Genomic DNA, 16,238 nt, shown 5'->3' with positions numbered 1-16,238 from the left:
TGTTTAAGTAGAATTTCCCGATCAAGTATACGGAAATTGCCATGTATTTCTTTTGATCAAAGCATTTAAATAATAAACTTATATATAACTAAATAAATTCAATTATGACGTAAACGAAATTATATTAATGAGCTCACTATGAAAACACAATACAGTTTCAAACAATACATACATCCAAATCTGTGCAGGCATTCAAAATAAGTAATACCAGAAAAAATTTGGATAGTCATGTGAAAATTTTACTTCAGTGGAACCCTGCAAAATGGATTATCGGAGAATCTTTGATGATAGAATTGAATAATGGTAGGAAGTTTCTAATCGGACGGTAAGAGCTTGACAGGCGGTGGCTAGGCGAAAATAAGTGTAAGGCTGCATTTAGTGCTCGATCGACAGTCAGCGCTGACGTCGGTTAAGCGTAGCGCGAACTATACGCGCTGACCATGTTACATTTAGTGCTCAGCTGACAGCAAATTTTATTGCGCGTGTACTTTGCGTGTAATTGCGAAGAAAAATGAATGAACCTATTTAATATGTGCGTACTACTTATGCAACCGATTCTGGAATAAAAGGCGGAGAAGGTATATTGTATACCCAATTATTATAGAGCGTCAAATTGAAGAAAAAATTATACAATATGTTTTAAATTGCCAGGACCATAATTTTAACGATTTTTGATAACATTGTTACGAACGCGCCTACAGTCGGTTGCTCAGTCAGCGGACCGACCGCGACGAGAATGACCGACTCTTCTCGTCAGCGCGACGTAGATATACGAGCGTAGCAATTCATCAGCGCTGGACTGAACGCGATCATATTAAGTTTTTATTGTTATAGCTATGCTACGATTACTACGTACGTCGCGCTGTCGAGGGACATCGGTCCGCTGACGTGCTATGGCGACTAATCAAATTTGCTGTCAGCTGAGCACTAAACGTAGCATTGTCAGCGTGAGCATTGACCGTAGTCGGTCGAGCACTAAATCCTGCCTAAGATTTTTCTGTAACGACGTTATACTGTAGACGGTTCTTATCGGAGTTCTTATAGCATGTATGCTATTGACTGTGCCCAGTTACAGATGCGCACCTATTATTATATTGTACGATCATGTGTCTTCGTGTTAGACCATTATATACAGTATATTTAAAATATAAATTAATTAAAAATCAATCTAGACGGTAACAAAACCTTATACTATTTATAAATATATGATACTTAATGATTAATAATTTCTTAGTGCAGATCGTTTTAATGGTTAAATATTTAGGTTAAATAAGACAATATATAATATGTTATTAAAATAAACTATTTTTGAATTATATTCAATACGTAGACCAAAACGCTAAGCTAGAAAATTAATTACAACATTTGAAGAACCCCCATCAGAGACTGCTGTAGTGATCAACTTGTCCATTACGCCGTAACGTATCACAAAATGATCTATGATCAAGCACATCGCGATATGACAACGGTAACATCGCATTGCACCGATGAACCGACACATAAGAATCTGAGATTGGAACCCAATTAGTTTTAGTTAAGCGAATCTGCAAAGCTATACCAAAATTTAAATATTCATCTTTTGTCTATGAAATATTTTGGGTCAACAAGGGGCGTTAATTAACTGATAGCTTATAACTTTGGTCTGCGTATGACACCTGACTTTAACACTAAAACGCTGGTTAAATTTTTGATGTTAATTATCTTTAAAAATACCTTAATTTCACTGTTCTATCAAAGGCTTTAATCTGTAGTTAAACTTAAGCAGCGTTTAAGTTTTCGGTCGTAATTCTCATACGCAACAGGATGTTATAAGAAATCGAAACACTAAATTTCTTTTCAGACTTAGATTAAGGATTGGTCTCCGCTGCGCTCCCGCTAGATACCGTACTACCTAAGGACAATAACTTTTTTATTACGGCAACTTTTAGATGCTTGTTTGCGTGGCATCTTGACACTCAATAGCATCTTTCAAATTTTATGTTTTAATACGCTTCGTGCTATTTTACATTGAAACTAGCTGACCCAGCAAACGTTGTATTGCCGATATTAAAATCGTGATACAAAAGTAACTGTTGATCGTAGATGGGTGAAAATTTGAAGTTGTATGTATTTTTTAATGCTGACTCATAATCAAACAAATTAAAAAAAAATCGTGTGGAAAACATAACATTAACATTATTTAACATTTAGGGGAATGTAAAATAGATGATGTCTGATTCTCAGACCTACCCAATATGCACTCAAAATTTCACGAGAATCGGTCAAGCCGTTTCGGACGAGTTCAATATTTAACACCATGACACGAGAATTTTATATATTAGATTAATAAAATACAAAATACTTACTGTCGGTATCCCAGTGTCAATCTTATTTCTTGCAGTATTATATTTATATTTTAGTTTCCATTATTAGCAAAGTTAAACATTGTGGCACGGCAGCGCCACACATTATTTGAGACTGGCTCGAGTACGCCCACTTTATCATAGTATTAGTTGCCGCACTCTGCGACCACGCCTGCGGTATCTAGTTGGAGCGCAGCGGAGACCAATACATAATCTAAGTTTTCAGAGATGTTAATTTAATTATCAATAAAAATACACGCTGCAAATTGATCTGTGAAATTCTTATTCGGATTAAAAGCATAATGCAAATCCTACAATATTAGTAGCGAAGTGATTTACGCCATTATAATTTTCCGAAATTTCACGTACGCTTCGAATATTCAGATAGTTTCGATTTCCCTACTCCTATTAGTCGTATATCAGTATCTTTATCTAAAATCTAAAATAAACTTTCATTACAAAACATAGTGAGATCAATCAATGACAATTTTAGGCTGATTTCTTTGGATTATATTGTGAAAACTTTATTCAGATGAGAAATTCAAATATTCCTTACAATTATTTATATCTACGTACGACAACACTGAAAGCGGAATGTGATAATATTTAAATATTATTGAATATATTTAAGTACTTAAGTTAAAATATAAATGTTATATAACCAAATATCACAGTAAATAATTTCGTAAGGAGAAAATTTATGAATTTCCTAGTTGCCTGCACCCGGCAACTAAACAAAAAACATGCCATAGACTTAAAATATACTAGCATTTCGACAACCTGACAGCCCGGTACATAGAGACTGTGTGACCAATTTTAATTCGCCAATGTGTGCGTTAGCTGGTAGTTTAATATTCAAAATACTAAGTAGCTAATGTCGAGCGTGGCTGACAGTTTACGATCCGTCAATCAAAATCAGTGACAGGCACAATAGATTTGCTTATCTATCATGCTGTATCCGTTAGTGAAGTTCTTCTCTCTCGCACGCTTTGTTAGTATATACGATAGTATATTGTAAGTCTATTGTCGATGCAGTCCTAAAGCATGCATAAAGGTATAAAAGTCATTTATTTTCTCATAATAATTGATTACTTTAGAATATTTTATGATGTCATTTCTTATATGCTAGATACTACTACCGCTTCGGAAACAAATGGCGCTCTGAGAGAGAAGAAGCGGCGCAAGAAACTCTCCCAGCATTCTTTTTTTGCGCTCTTTTTGACATTATGTATATAATTGTAATATTCTACTTTGGCTATATAACACTTACATAATTCTTGTATAATACTGTATCATAGTTAATAAATGTAGTATGTAGACAAATTGAATATATATATATATATGAGCATAGTATATTATATGGTACACTCATAATGTCACTCGTGTTAATATGTTCACACAATATGCATAATAATGAATTAATGATAATGTTTATTATAATTTATACTAAGCGGGAATTACTATGTTATACATCACTAACATTTATACTATACTCTAAAATTTAAAATAATTTTACAATGTGCGTAATAGTAAGTTTATTTAATGATGCCATTTTAAAACTAGTTTTTGTTAATATCAGCTTCTATCATTTTATTTTTGTGCATTTATTGGATATTTCCTTTTAAGAGCGGACAGTCACAATACCCTTTTCCCCAATACCAGACAAAAAAATGCGCAAAACCATCAAGATGCAATTTTCCATAACAAACAAATTTTCCGTCTGAACATTATTATTATTATAAAGAAATGCCTTGAAAATATTATAAACTTTCAAAATTAAGTCTAATAAATAAACTTAATGTTTACTTCATATTAATAATTACTGCAAAATTTCGTAGAGCAAACAGTTAAAACGACGCAAAAACTGTCTACTTTGGTGAAGTGAAACTTCTTTAGAATCATTGTGATTTGAAACTCGATGAAACGAAAAAGCGAGACGATAGAGACAAAAAAAGGTAGGATTCTGCCGGCGAGAGAATGAGAAAGGAATCAATAAACAGTGTTTTGATACCAGGCGATCATAGTTAAAGAAGAGATTGTCTTATGTACGACGCGAGTATACCTTAACATATTCTGACGTCATGCGCACGAGGTAATAACTAGTAATAACTAGACCAGGAGAACATAAATGTGGTAGCGGTGATAGTAATGTCTTTCAAAGCGGTTGAAATCATGTGTCATCCTAGCAACATGTACCAGGGCTTCTGCATATGAAGTCCTGGTACATGTTTATATAGATTATAGGTTCATGCGCAATGCATGATATGTTAAAATTATTTCATTCGTATTTCACCCCTTGTAATATTTAAAATAATAAAACCAAAAGTTATTTATATGAAATAACCACACTGCAAACATAAACAGTTGCTTTTGAAGATTTTAAGGTCTAGATTGATAAAAACACGTTTTTTTTTTATGGGTCACCTGCTGTTGTTGTTGCAACACCAGAGGAATCACAGCAACGTTGCCAGCCTTTAAGGAAGGTGTACGCGCTTTTTTTAAAGGTACCCATGTCGTATCGTCCCGGAAACACCGCACAAGGAAGTTCATTCCACAGCTTTGTATTACGTGGAAGAAAGCTCCTTGTAAACCGGTTTTCCTATATGCTAATGAGAGAGACTTATCATACAAAAAAAATTATAACCAAAATTTATCGGGTTTATCTCATTTACTTGACAGTTGATAACCTGCTCAACCCCTATAATTGCATATTAGGAAATTGACTTGAGATGTCGCTCTTTCACAAATTATTTAGAGCCTTATCGGCTGCTTTCCGTTATTTGCCGGTTAGTTTACGGCGAGATAATGAAACAGGGTTGAAGTTAGGAGCAAATATTTCAACTGCAATTTTTATCATTTTAGTATTTGAAGTAAAAGTAATACAGATTGCCGACGAATTAGAATAGATGTGATAAGCGGTGGTGATCACTTGTATTCTTAGGGCTATGTTGTGACGGAACCAGTCGACCCGATGAAATGAAGCCGTTAGTCACCTAATTCCAAAAAACCAAACCTACGTAACCCGGTCATAATTTAATTGCCATAGATTTTTGATCTTTATGTCTTATACAAATAAGACATTAATTTGCATTTACATTATGCTCGCTCATTTCAGGTTCTTCATTCATAAGTCAAAAAAAAAATATTTTCACCAGTGTTTGTTGTTGGCTCAAATAAATACATAGTTAATATTTGGCATCATTAAGTAAAACTTACAAAAATTTAGTACAAAGTGTTTAAAAAAACGCCCTTCTGAATAACATGACAAGATATATCGTTAATCCTTGATTCATAAAACATTAAATTCAGCGTTTATTGCTCAGCAGTTTCCATCCGATCATGAAAATGACAGCAGTACATATAGAGCCAGAAACCTTGTCCGGTATTATCGAGGAAAAAAGGGAGCTCTCCGTTGTCGTCTCGTTGTAGTTAGCAGATGCGTCAGTCTGAAATAAGAAAAATAACCAATTAGAATTGAAGTTTATTTTTGTGTAGTATTTATAGTAGAGTTCCTACCAGTGGGAGGCTCCTTTCCACAGGATGCTGGCTAGACTATGGGTACCACAACGGTGCGTTTTTCTACCATGAAGCAGTAATGTGTTTAGGTCTGAAGGGCGCTGTAGGTAGTGAAATTACTGGGCAAATGAGACTTAACATATGATGTTGAACTGATGATAAAACATGATTCATATATTTGATGCAGCACCTTACAAACTAATTTGTTATATTATATATTACAGCTATAGTAAAATACTCTATTTGTTTGAAAAAAGTGGCCGTTGAGATTCTTACAATATTTTCTTTTCACGAGCTCAATGTTTTACGAACATGTGGTAAATTCAGTAATTTATAAGAAATATTTATAGTGACGATTCAGAAGCGCTTAATTAAAGCCGATTTGAATAAAGTTTATGTGACTTTATATATGAAGGTGACGAGCGCAATTGTAGTGCCGCTCAGAATCACTGGGTTTTTCTAGAATCCTTAGCGCCACTGCATTGTAATTGTAAATAATGCAGGGCGATTCAATTGCCATCATCTGAACATCCTGCTCGTTTCGTCCCTTTTTATAATATACAAAAAAAGAGGAAAGGCTATTGTGATTAATTAGAAGTAATACTACCAACTCCAATTTCACACACTGTAAGTTATTCCATAAATTTGGAGCTTATTTTTTTTAATAAAACTGAAATCGGAGAAAACATCGAAAAATAAAGTATAACATAGTTGCACGCAATGTACACAATAGTGTACATTACATTCATAAGTCGCGTATGAGTGAGCGAGAACGAGACATTGGTATTACTACTCTTCCATTTAGTGGTCGCACGTCTGAATATCCCTTTTCTCTTTCTCCGAGTTAGTAACATTGAGCAGGCGGTCTGAGGTTCGAGCCTCCTTCCGAGACGCCCTTTGAGCTACATTTTCGGCCTCCAAGGCCCGGCTTCGCTGTAAAAGCCTTAACGGCTATCAGCACAGAGGAGGTTTTTAGTTGGTAGGGGGTGTTTACACCCGAGCCCGACATATGGGCCCTGCTTCGGGGTCTTCAATACGTAAATGTAGTTTCCTCCTCTAAAAAAAAAATAAGTATTCCGGCGATCTTGACCAGATCATCGGTCCATCTTGTACCAACACTACGTCTTCCGGTAGGTACCTACGTGATCGCCATTCGAGGACTTTACTGACCCAAAGGCCGTCTGTTCATCTAGCTATATGCCCTGCCCACTGCCACTTCAGTTTCGCAATCATCCGTTATTAGCTCACTAATCAATTTTTATATAAATATTTTGCACGCCCCGAACACAGCAGACGTAGGTCTACTGTGCCTCGAACGCGAAGCGGCGAAGTTGTGCTTTATAACCGATCTGTCAAGATCACACGATTTCCACTCTTTGCATATTTTTTTTCTATTACTATTACACATTATAAAAAGTACATCAATTTAAAGCTGAGACATTAATGAATAATCCTGACACTTTTTTTAAGTTGTCGAATACGTATTTTATTTTCTAATAATTAAATTAATAACTTCGTGAGAACATGAACAATGATAAACGTTTGATACATTGCTCATACGCTGTGATTATATTATTAAAACTTAAATCATAACACTTTGTTGAAACGGTAGCAGAAATATAAACAGTTTAATTGCAAATTCACATTACGACTAAGAACACTAAACTTATATCTATAAAGTTTGTAAACAGTGAAACACCAAGTTAGAACACTTTACTTGGAAGTACTTTTTATAGATATTAATAAAACAATGCCCTCATAAAGTTTAGTGCGCGAATCGTGGAGTAACTTTACAACGACGTAACGGATACGATACGACTTTGTTACGATGGTTATAAGTTGCAGTGAATCACGCTTCTTCATTGCCTCAAATAATATTATTAAGTGCGTTCTCATAAGTTTGTTAAAGCAATATCATTGTATTATGTAGATTTTTAATTTGAGTTTTGATTTATTGTCAATACCGCTTAGTTTATCATTAAGTTGTAGAATGTGTTTAAAAATGCTGATAAATATATCAAAGAAAAATAATAAATATTTGATTTCACAGTATTGTAATTGAGACAGATTAAAATATTTTTTTATCTAAGTACAGTATTTTTAGAGCGAAAATATGTATTTACGCACGCATTATCAATTTAAATTTATTATTACAACAAAAATCTCCATTCAATGTTTAATGACAAACTAATCATGTTTTATAATATTTAAATAATAAAGAAAACAATAAAAATTTTTTGAAGAAACTTTGAAGAGAACTTCTTATGGGAGGGTAAACCGCTTCATAACGTAACGCGTTACGGCGCCAGTCTGTCTGGCTTCCCTTTCTGTCACGCATCCGGCAGCGGTAGGCAGGCTCCTCCTCTCTCACTCTAACCAATTGTTTCTTTTATAGGATTGAATAATGATAATAATACAAAATTCTAATGTAAATATTCAAGAATTGTAAATAAGAATAAAATAATTCATAATCAATAAAAGATTTTACTAATAAATAACTTTACATTATCACTAACATACATAAAATTTAAGTAATAACCTAAGCTAATTCGGCCAGTAAGCGGGGCTCTGCTGGTTCGTGACCTTTATTTCCCTAGCTTCTCGTGGGAACAAAGTGGAGGAAAATAACATTTTAAGTTCTATTTTGTCTACCATAGGTGCAAACCTATCTATCTCGGAACCCGAGGGTGAGCGGCTAGACGCCCCCAAGGGAACCGAAAACTTACCTCAGGCCGAGAGACTAATCCCATGCGAGCTGGCAACCGTTAAGGAAACCACAACGCCTACGGAAACAGACTCGAAACTGAGAAATATAAAGACGAAGCCAAAGAAGCTGTCCGGTGCAGCCCGGAAAAGATTCAGAAAGCTTCTCCAAACGGATATGCCTGTAGAGGAAGCCAAGGCGTTAGCCAAAATGCCTTGGAATGACCTACAGAAAGCAGGTCACAACCCTCCACCACCTGAAGCGAAAGCTGAAAAACGTGGCAGGTCAGAGGAGATTTCTCCGAAAACCCAGCCGAAGAAGGTACCCAGGCTAGATGACACTCAGTCAACCTCGGGAAGACCTAGCTTCAAGGAGGTAACCGGGTCCTCACGTGTGGGCATTCGACATACCCATACTATGAGCGAGGACGAAATGCGGAAAGTGCGCCGCGCACTTCTTGCTTTGATCACCGGGGCTGAACAAGGTACCGGGCCGACATTTCTGGGCTTTGCCCACAAGCCTGGCTGGATTCTGGTGACTTGCGAAAATGATTTCAGCCGAGAGTGGCTTGTGGACAAAGTCAAGGATCTGAAGCCGTGGCCGGAGGCAGAGCTCTCATGCATGTCGGAGGAACAACTGCCCAAACCCTCCATAGCCACGACTTTTCTGCCGAATACTGAGGCTGACACAGTCGAAGAGGCACTGAAGCTGATCCGAGCGCAAAATGCGGGACTGAACACCGAACATTGGAAGGTGCTCCACGCGAGGGAGGACAAGGGAGGCCAAGTGGTCACTTTTTCCTTGGACGATCCCTCCGCGGAGACTCTGAAAGAGTCCGAGTGCAGAGCTGCCCTTGGTTTTAGAAAGATCAATTTTAAGATCAAGGGCGTCTCTGAGGGTTCCGCAGCAGCGAGTCGACAGCAACCCACCCAGACCAGCGGGCCTGTGCGACCGGGAACATCCGGGATCTCAAAGACCCCGCTACGGCCGGCTGCCCCCACAACTACGTTCCGGGGCAAAGGGCCGATGTCGAGGAACGTCTCAGGTCCCCTCAGGGGAGGGAAGGATCAGAGTCGGGCTAATTCTGGCCGCGGGCGGAAACACCCATACCAGAAGACAGACCGACCTAAGCCTTCCACCTCCGGTGGGATCCAATGACGCTCCACAGAAATAGGGCGAGGATACTCCAGGCAAACCTCCACCACGCCAAAGCTGCTACTGCAGTAATGGAGAAATGCCTTGCGAGTGGTGAAATCCTCTTTGCCCTACTACAAGAGCCGTGGGTCAATACCGGCAAAATACTGGGACTGAACACCGCTGGTAAGTTAATCTACAATACCAGCGGATCAAAACCCAGAGCTTGCATAGTCTTCAACAAGAACACTAATTTCTTACCTGTTACAGAGGTCTGCACCGACGACCTTGTTGCGGCGTATTTCTGTTTCGAAGGTTGGGAAGGCACCAAAGTGATCGTTTGCTCGGCGTACCTTCCATACGAAGAAAGAGACCCCACAACAGAATTGGCGAGAGTGGTCGAGTATGCACGACGCAACAACGCCGAACTGATTGTCGGGGCCGACGTCAATGCGCACCACACAACTTGGGGAAGCAGCGACGTCAACCACAGAGGTGAGCAACTTCTTAATTTCTTAGACACTAACGGCCTACAGGTACTAAACAGAGGTAATAAGCCAACCTTCGTTACCTCAAACAGGCAGGAAGTTCTAGATACTACTTTCGCTACCGACAACATTGCCAGGCGAATATCAAACTGGCGAGTCAGTGATGAAATTTCGCTATCGGATCACCGACACATAGCATACGACATCTTGACTTGCCTCGAAAAACAACTATATACGTTTAGGGATCCAAAGAAAACAAACTGGACTGTCTATAAAGAGAAACTCAGGAGTAATTTGGAGAATATCCCTAAGCGCATCAGAACCCTGGATGAGCTAGAGTTGGCAGTGAAAGTAACCACGGATGGCATCACTAACGCCTACGAGGCCAGCTGCCCTCTCTCCTTACAACACTCAAACAGGAAAGTGCCTTGGTGGAATTCAAACTTGAACAAACTAAGGCAGAAATCCAGAAGGCTGTTTAACAGGGCTAAAAAAACCCAAGAATGGGAACCCTACAAAGAAGCCCTAACAGATTACAACAGAGAAGTTAGGAAGGCCAAACGAGCATCTTGGAAGAGGTTCTGCGAGGATTTATCTAAAATTCCCCAAGGATCCCGAGTACACAAACTGCTCGCCAAGGACAAACCTAGCCAAATCGGCCTGCTTAAGAGACCAGATGGATCTTTTACAGCCGACGACGTAGAAAACGTAACCACTTTCCGGGGGCTACCTATCAACCAACTGTAGCAACGCCTACACAACGGCCTCTTGACGAGGACTGGCGTAGAGCGGCAAAGATAATCAGACCCCGGGATATAAGGTGCGCCATCAAGACTCTGAAACCCTACAAGTCAAGCGGTCTAGACAACATTTTTCCAGCGCTTCTTCAAAAAGGCCTGGATATCCTAGTACCGCTACTAGTCAAGATATACCGGGTAAGCTTTGCCTGGGGCTATCTTCCAGAGCAATGGACTAGGGCTAAAGTACTATTTATACCTAAGGCAGGCAGAAAGGACTACTCCCTGCCAAGCTCCTTCAGACCCATTAGCCTAACCTCCTTTCTCCTAAAGGTTATTGAGAAAGTCTTGGACAGACACATAAGAGAGCATGCTCTAAGCCTAAAGCCCATTCATAGTTCTCAACACGCCTACTGTAGAGGCAGGTCTACAGAAACGGTCCTTCTACAACTTGTGGATAGAGTCGAGAAGGCGTTACAAGACAAACAGATTGCACTTTGTGTGTTTCTAGACATTGAGGGCGCCTTTGACAATACCCCGACAGACACGCTAGTGAAGGGACTAATTAACAAAAATGTAGACTCCACCACTGTCAAATGGGTAAGGTCAATGCTTTCAAATCGCAAAGCTCTAATCTCCCTCCATGGGACATCACTGGAGCTATACACTACGCGAGGTTGCCCACAAGGTGGCGTTCTTTCGCCACTTCTATGGACACTAGCAGTAGACGAACTACTTAGTAAGCTGGCAGAACTCAGAATTGATGCACTAGGGTACGCAGACGACCTAGTTATTATCGTCAGAGGTTTCTGCCAAAGCTTACTAAGCTCTATACTGCAAAAGGCGCTAAACACCATCTCACAGTGGTGTACAGCCAACAAACTGTCAGTCAACGCAGGAAAGACTGTTATTGTGCCATTCACGAGGAAACGGACACTTAACAAACTGAAGTCTCCCACCTTGAACGGCTCTACTTTGGAATTCTCAGCTGAGGTTAAGTATCTGGGAGTCACATTCGACCAGAAACTCACATGGAATTCTCACATCGACAAAGCCGTGAAAAAGGCTAAAACAACCTTGGGTGTATGTCGACGTCTGGTAGGGAGACATTGGGGAATGCGCCCCAAGATCCTCCTATGGCTATTCAAAGCAATTGTGAGACCAACAATCACATACGCCTCCATTGTGTGGTGGAACAAAGCCAACCAGAAAACAACTGCAGACAGACAAAATAGCCTGCAGAGACTTGCCTGTATGTTGGTAACCGGAGCCATGACGTCTTCTCCTGGTGCGGCCATTGAAGCAATGCTAAACCTACCGCCTCTTCCACTGTTCATACAGCAAGAGGCGAAGGCAAGCATGCTGAGGGCAATCACCCAGGGGGGTTCATGTAACTGGATGTCGCAAACGCTTAGGACCTTAGAGGACTCAGTTCTGCGAGACCACATATTAGGCATGTTACCTGATCAGATGATTCCACAATTAATCTCTGTTAAACACTATATCGTGGAACTACCTTCCAGGGACGACTGGACGAACAACAAAGTCACGTGGAAGGACGGGAGCCTCATGTGGTTCACCGATGGGTCCAAAATGGAAAATGAAGTCGGCTGTGGGGTCTATGGAGAACGCCCCAGGTTTAAATCCAGCACAAACCTGGGAAGCTTTACCTCCATATTTCAAGCAGAGGTGTACGCCATCCTGGAATGTGCGGAAACCAATATCCAAAAAGGCTACTTCAATCATAACATATACATTCACTCTGATAGTCAGGCAGTATTGTTGGCTTTAGACGCTGACTTGACGTCGTCTAAGTTAGTCAATAATTGCGTCGAATGCCTGAATTCATTAGGCATGAAAAACAGAGTGATTCTCAGATGGGTCCCAGGGCACGCCGGAATCATAGGCAATGAAATGGCCGATGAGCTCGCAAGAGCTGGGGCTAAAGTAGTCCGATATGGTCCGGAACCCATTTGTGGACTGCCAAAGAGCGCCATCCGACACACCCTGAGTAACCAATGTAAACAAGAAGCACTTAAACGCTGGAACAACTCTTCAGGTTTAAACCACTCTAAAGCACTGATAAGGGCATTCAACAGTAGCTATGCAAATGAAGCCCTATCATTGAACAGGAAAAATCTATGCACACTCACTAGGATGCTAACCGGGCACTGTCGCCTAAACAAGCACCTCAGTGTGGTCGGCATCAGAAGCGACAAGCCTTGCAGGTTCTGCCTTGAGGATGATGAAACACCTATTCATCTACTCTGCGACTGCGGCCCACTAATGCATAAGCGTAACACAATCTTTGGCAACTACTTCGTACCACCAGATAGTGTTTGCAACACTCGCGTCAAGGAACTACTGCGGTTCGTAAAGGCGGTAGGGCTTGACGATGAGCTTTAGTATGAGTGGCGAACACAATAGTCCAATTCTGGACGCGGTGTTACTAGGAACCTTTTAGGACCAGGAAATAGCCACCCTCTTCAAATAATAATAATAATAAGCTAATTAAATAGGTAGTTCAACTTAGATTTGTTTAAGTTTTTTTTTAATGATTTTTTTTTTAAATTGTAAACTGAGATATAGTAAAAAATGATGCAGTACGCGATATTTATACGCTCGGATCCGATATCGTGTCGATTAGTCGTAGGAACATTAGATTTAATTTAAGTGAGTGATACGCCGGGTTGTTTTATTGTTAAAAATAATTTGAATGGTGTTTTATTATGTGGGGTGAAGCGCGTATGTGTTACGACGTATTTAAAGATTTCGATTTCTAGCCGATACCAATTTACAAAGGGCTTCGTATAAATACATAAAGCTTGGATTTATTATTATTTGTTCTGGATTTCTTATAAGTTTAAATGATTATATATTATATGATTATATCTTATAATGATATAATTGGTTGAGACCTTCTTGTAGGTAACAGAAGATCCCGTTCTTCCATATCTACAAGCATTAGGTAGGTGCATACATAAAATTAATTGGGAAGTCCTAGGACCAAGGGTATCGTAACTAAGGGCATTTACCAGTGGGAGGCTCTGTTGATTAGGTGGATTATGGGTACCACAACGGCGCATTTATCTGCTGTGAAGCAGTCATGTGTAAACATTACTGTGTTTCGGTCTGAAGGGCGCCGTAGCTAGTGAAATTACTTTGCAAATGAGACTTAAGATCTTATGTCTCAACGTGACGAGCGCAATTGTAGTGCCAATCAGAATTTATGGGCTTATCAAGAATCCTTAGCGGCACAGCATTGTAATGGGTAGGGCGTATCAATTACCATCAGCTAAACGTCCTACTCGTATCGTCTCTAATTTTCATAAAAAAAAAAGTAAACAAATGGGTTTGTGATTCCAAATTTTTTGGACTTAAGGCTTAAGCCCACTAATTATTCAAAGATAAATACTGCAACCTAAATTAGCATCAATACCTTAATAAATAATAAAAATGTTCAATAAAGTTATTCACACTGATGCAAATTTTAATGCTCTAACAACATACGGTGCTATGTTTATTTTAGCTATTGATATTAGATGCAATGCAATCACTCATAAAATATTTGCAATTTGATTTAAATGCTAAGTTCAAACAATAAAATGTGTAGAAATTTATATTCCCTCGGTAAAGATAAGTGTTATTGATATCTTTGAAACCGAAAGTGCCGTATGGCACACCTTTCCCTCAGCAAGTTCCGAGCCTTATTTTGTTAATAAGATGGTTTATTTTGCATGTTCTTATAGCTTGTTTCAATAGCTTTCTGATACATTCATTCAAACCATCATAATTATTAGCAATCTATTGCTACATGTAAAATAATACGCATTGACAGAACTTTGCTCGAGTGCCAAAATCCAAAGCCTCAGATTTTAGTGTTACACGCACTGACCTGTATAAATAAAACTTGACAATTTCAATATATTTGACAGCAAATTTTTTGTGCCTATTTGAAGCGTCACTCGCGAGTGTCCAGAGAACTAATTTTGACGTATAATGCAAATGGCTGCAAAGGCACGTAAAATACTCTGAAGTATTTTTGCATTTTAAAATAATTTCGTTCGTTTTTCGTGTTTATTACACTTCAAGAATCAACGTAATAAAGTACACAATTTTGTTTAGTAAATACTTTACCACCATCTATCGATGTCTACTGAGGTTGTCATCAGTAGTTTAAGTACCAAAGACTCTTGCTACATGGCCAACAGCGCCAAAATGGCGAATATTAAACAGACACAAAAGCACTTTGACAGCTGCCGGGTATGTTGTAGAGGTCAGTGGTTACACGAGGAGTAAGTAAAAATTTGACGATTTTTACTCTGACTTTCGACTACCAGGAAATAGTCTTTTCATGTTTCGGCTTAATATATAGCCTGTCACACATAATTTGGCTTTCAATTACTAACAGAATTTCAAAATTGGTTCAGTAATTCCAAAGATTACCCCCGACAACCTCACGAACTTACCTCTTTATAATATTAGTGTAGATTTCAAAGATTTGTGACACAAAAAGCATGCTGTGTACATTTATTTTTATGAAAATAAGGTACGAGACAAGCAGCACGTTCAGCTGATGGTAATTGATACGCCCTGCCCATTTCAATGCAGTGCCGCTCATAATTCTTGAAACACCCAAAAATTCTGAGCGGCACTACAATTGCGCTCGTCACCTTGAGACGTAGGATGTTATGTCTCATTTGCCCAGTAATTTCACTAGCTACGGCGCCCTTCAGACCGGAACACAGTAATGCTTATACATTACTGCTACGGCAGAAATAGGCGCCGTTGTGGTGCCCGTAATCTAACCAGCATCCTGTGCAAAGAAGCCTCCCACTTTTACATAAGTGTGAACTGCAATACATATAAGCTTAAAATGTTTGCAGTTTTTAGTGTCTAAATATATAAATAAATCACACATACAACAAGCTAATATAATATCCAAGTATGATATAATTTGATGGCTTACTTAGTCAACAATGGGACTACACCCCACAGCAGATATAAAAGTCTTTACAACCAAAATTTTATAACAGTTGGTGCTCTGAACACAACGTATATAATTCCAAATTTAATGAGATTACAAGCCACAGGTACAAAGGACCCCACGAATAAAACCAGTGAAAAATCCTCTTACAGGATATCATTTAGATCAAACGTTACCAGTGAACTGTATAATTTTATTATACCTAATTTCGTTCCTAAATTGAAAACGCAGTAGACAAATTACTTTTTCGCGATATCGAAAGAAAAGGTGAGGTAGATTGGACACACAATGAGATAGAAGAGCACGGTTGCTGATTATCTGAACCAAGAA

General features: G+C 38.9%; 1 long non-coding RNA gene across 1 annotated transcript in view; it reads right to left on the bottom strand.

The window, feature by feature from the left end:
* Positions 1-503: 503 nt before the first annotated feature.
* Positions 504-16,238, bottom strand: part of LOC126972090 (uncharacterized) — a 158,577-nt gene continuing 142,842 nt past the window's right edge. Inside the window, exon 3 of the long non-coding RNA XR_007731046.1 lies at positions 504-5,788. This is a non-coding gene — a long non-coding RNA (uncharacterized LOC126972090). The remainder of the gene's footprint in view (positions 5,789-16,238) is intronic.

Source organism: Leptidea sinapis, chromosome 2 (genome assembly GCF_905404315.1).
Source record: "Leptidea sinapis chromosome 2, ilLepSina1.1, whole genome shotgun sequence".
NCBI lineage: Eukaryota > Metazoa > Arthropoda > Insecta > Lepidoptera > Pieridae > Leptidea > Leptidea sinapis.
This window is presented reverse-complemented; position numbering and strand designations above follow the sequence as displayed.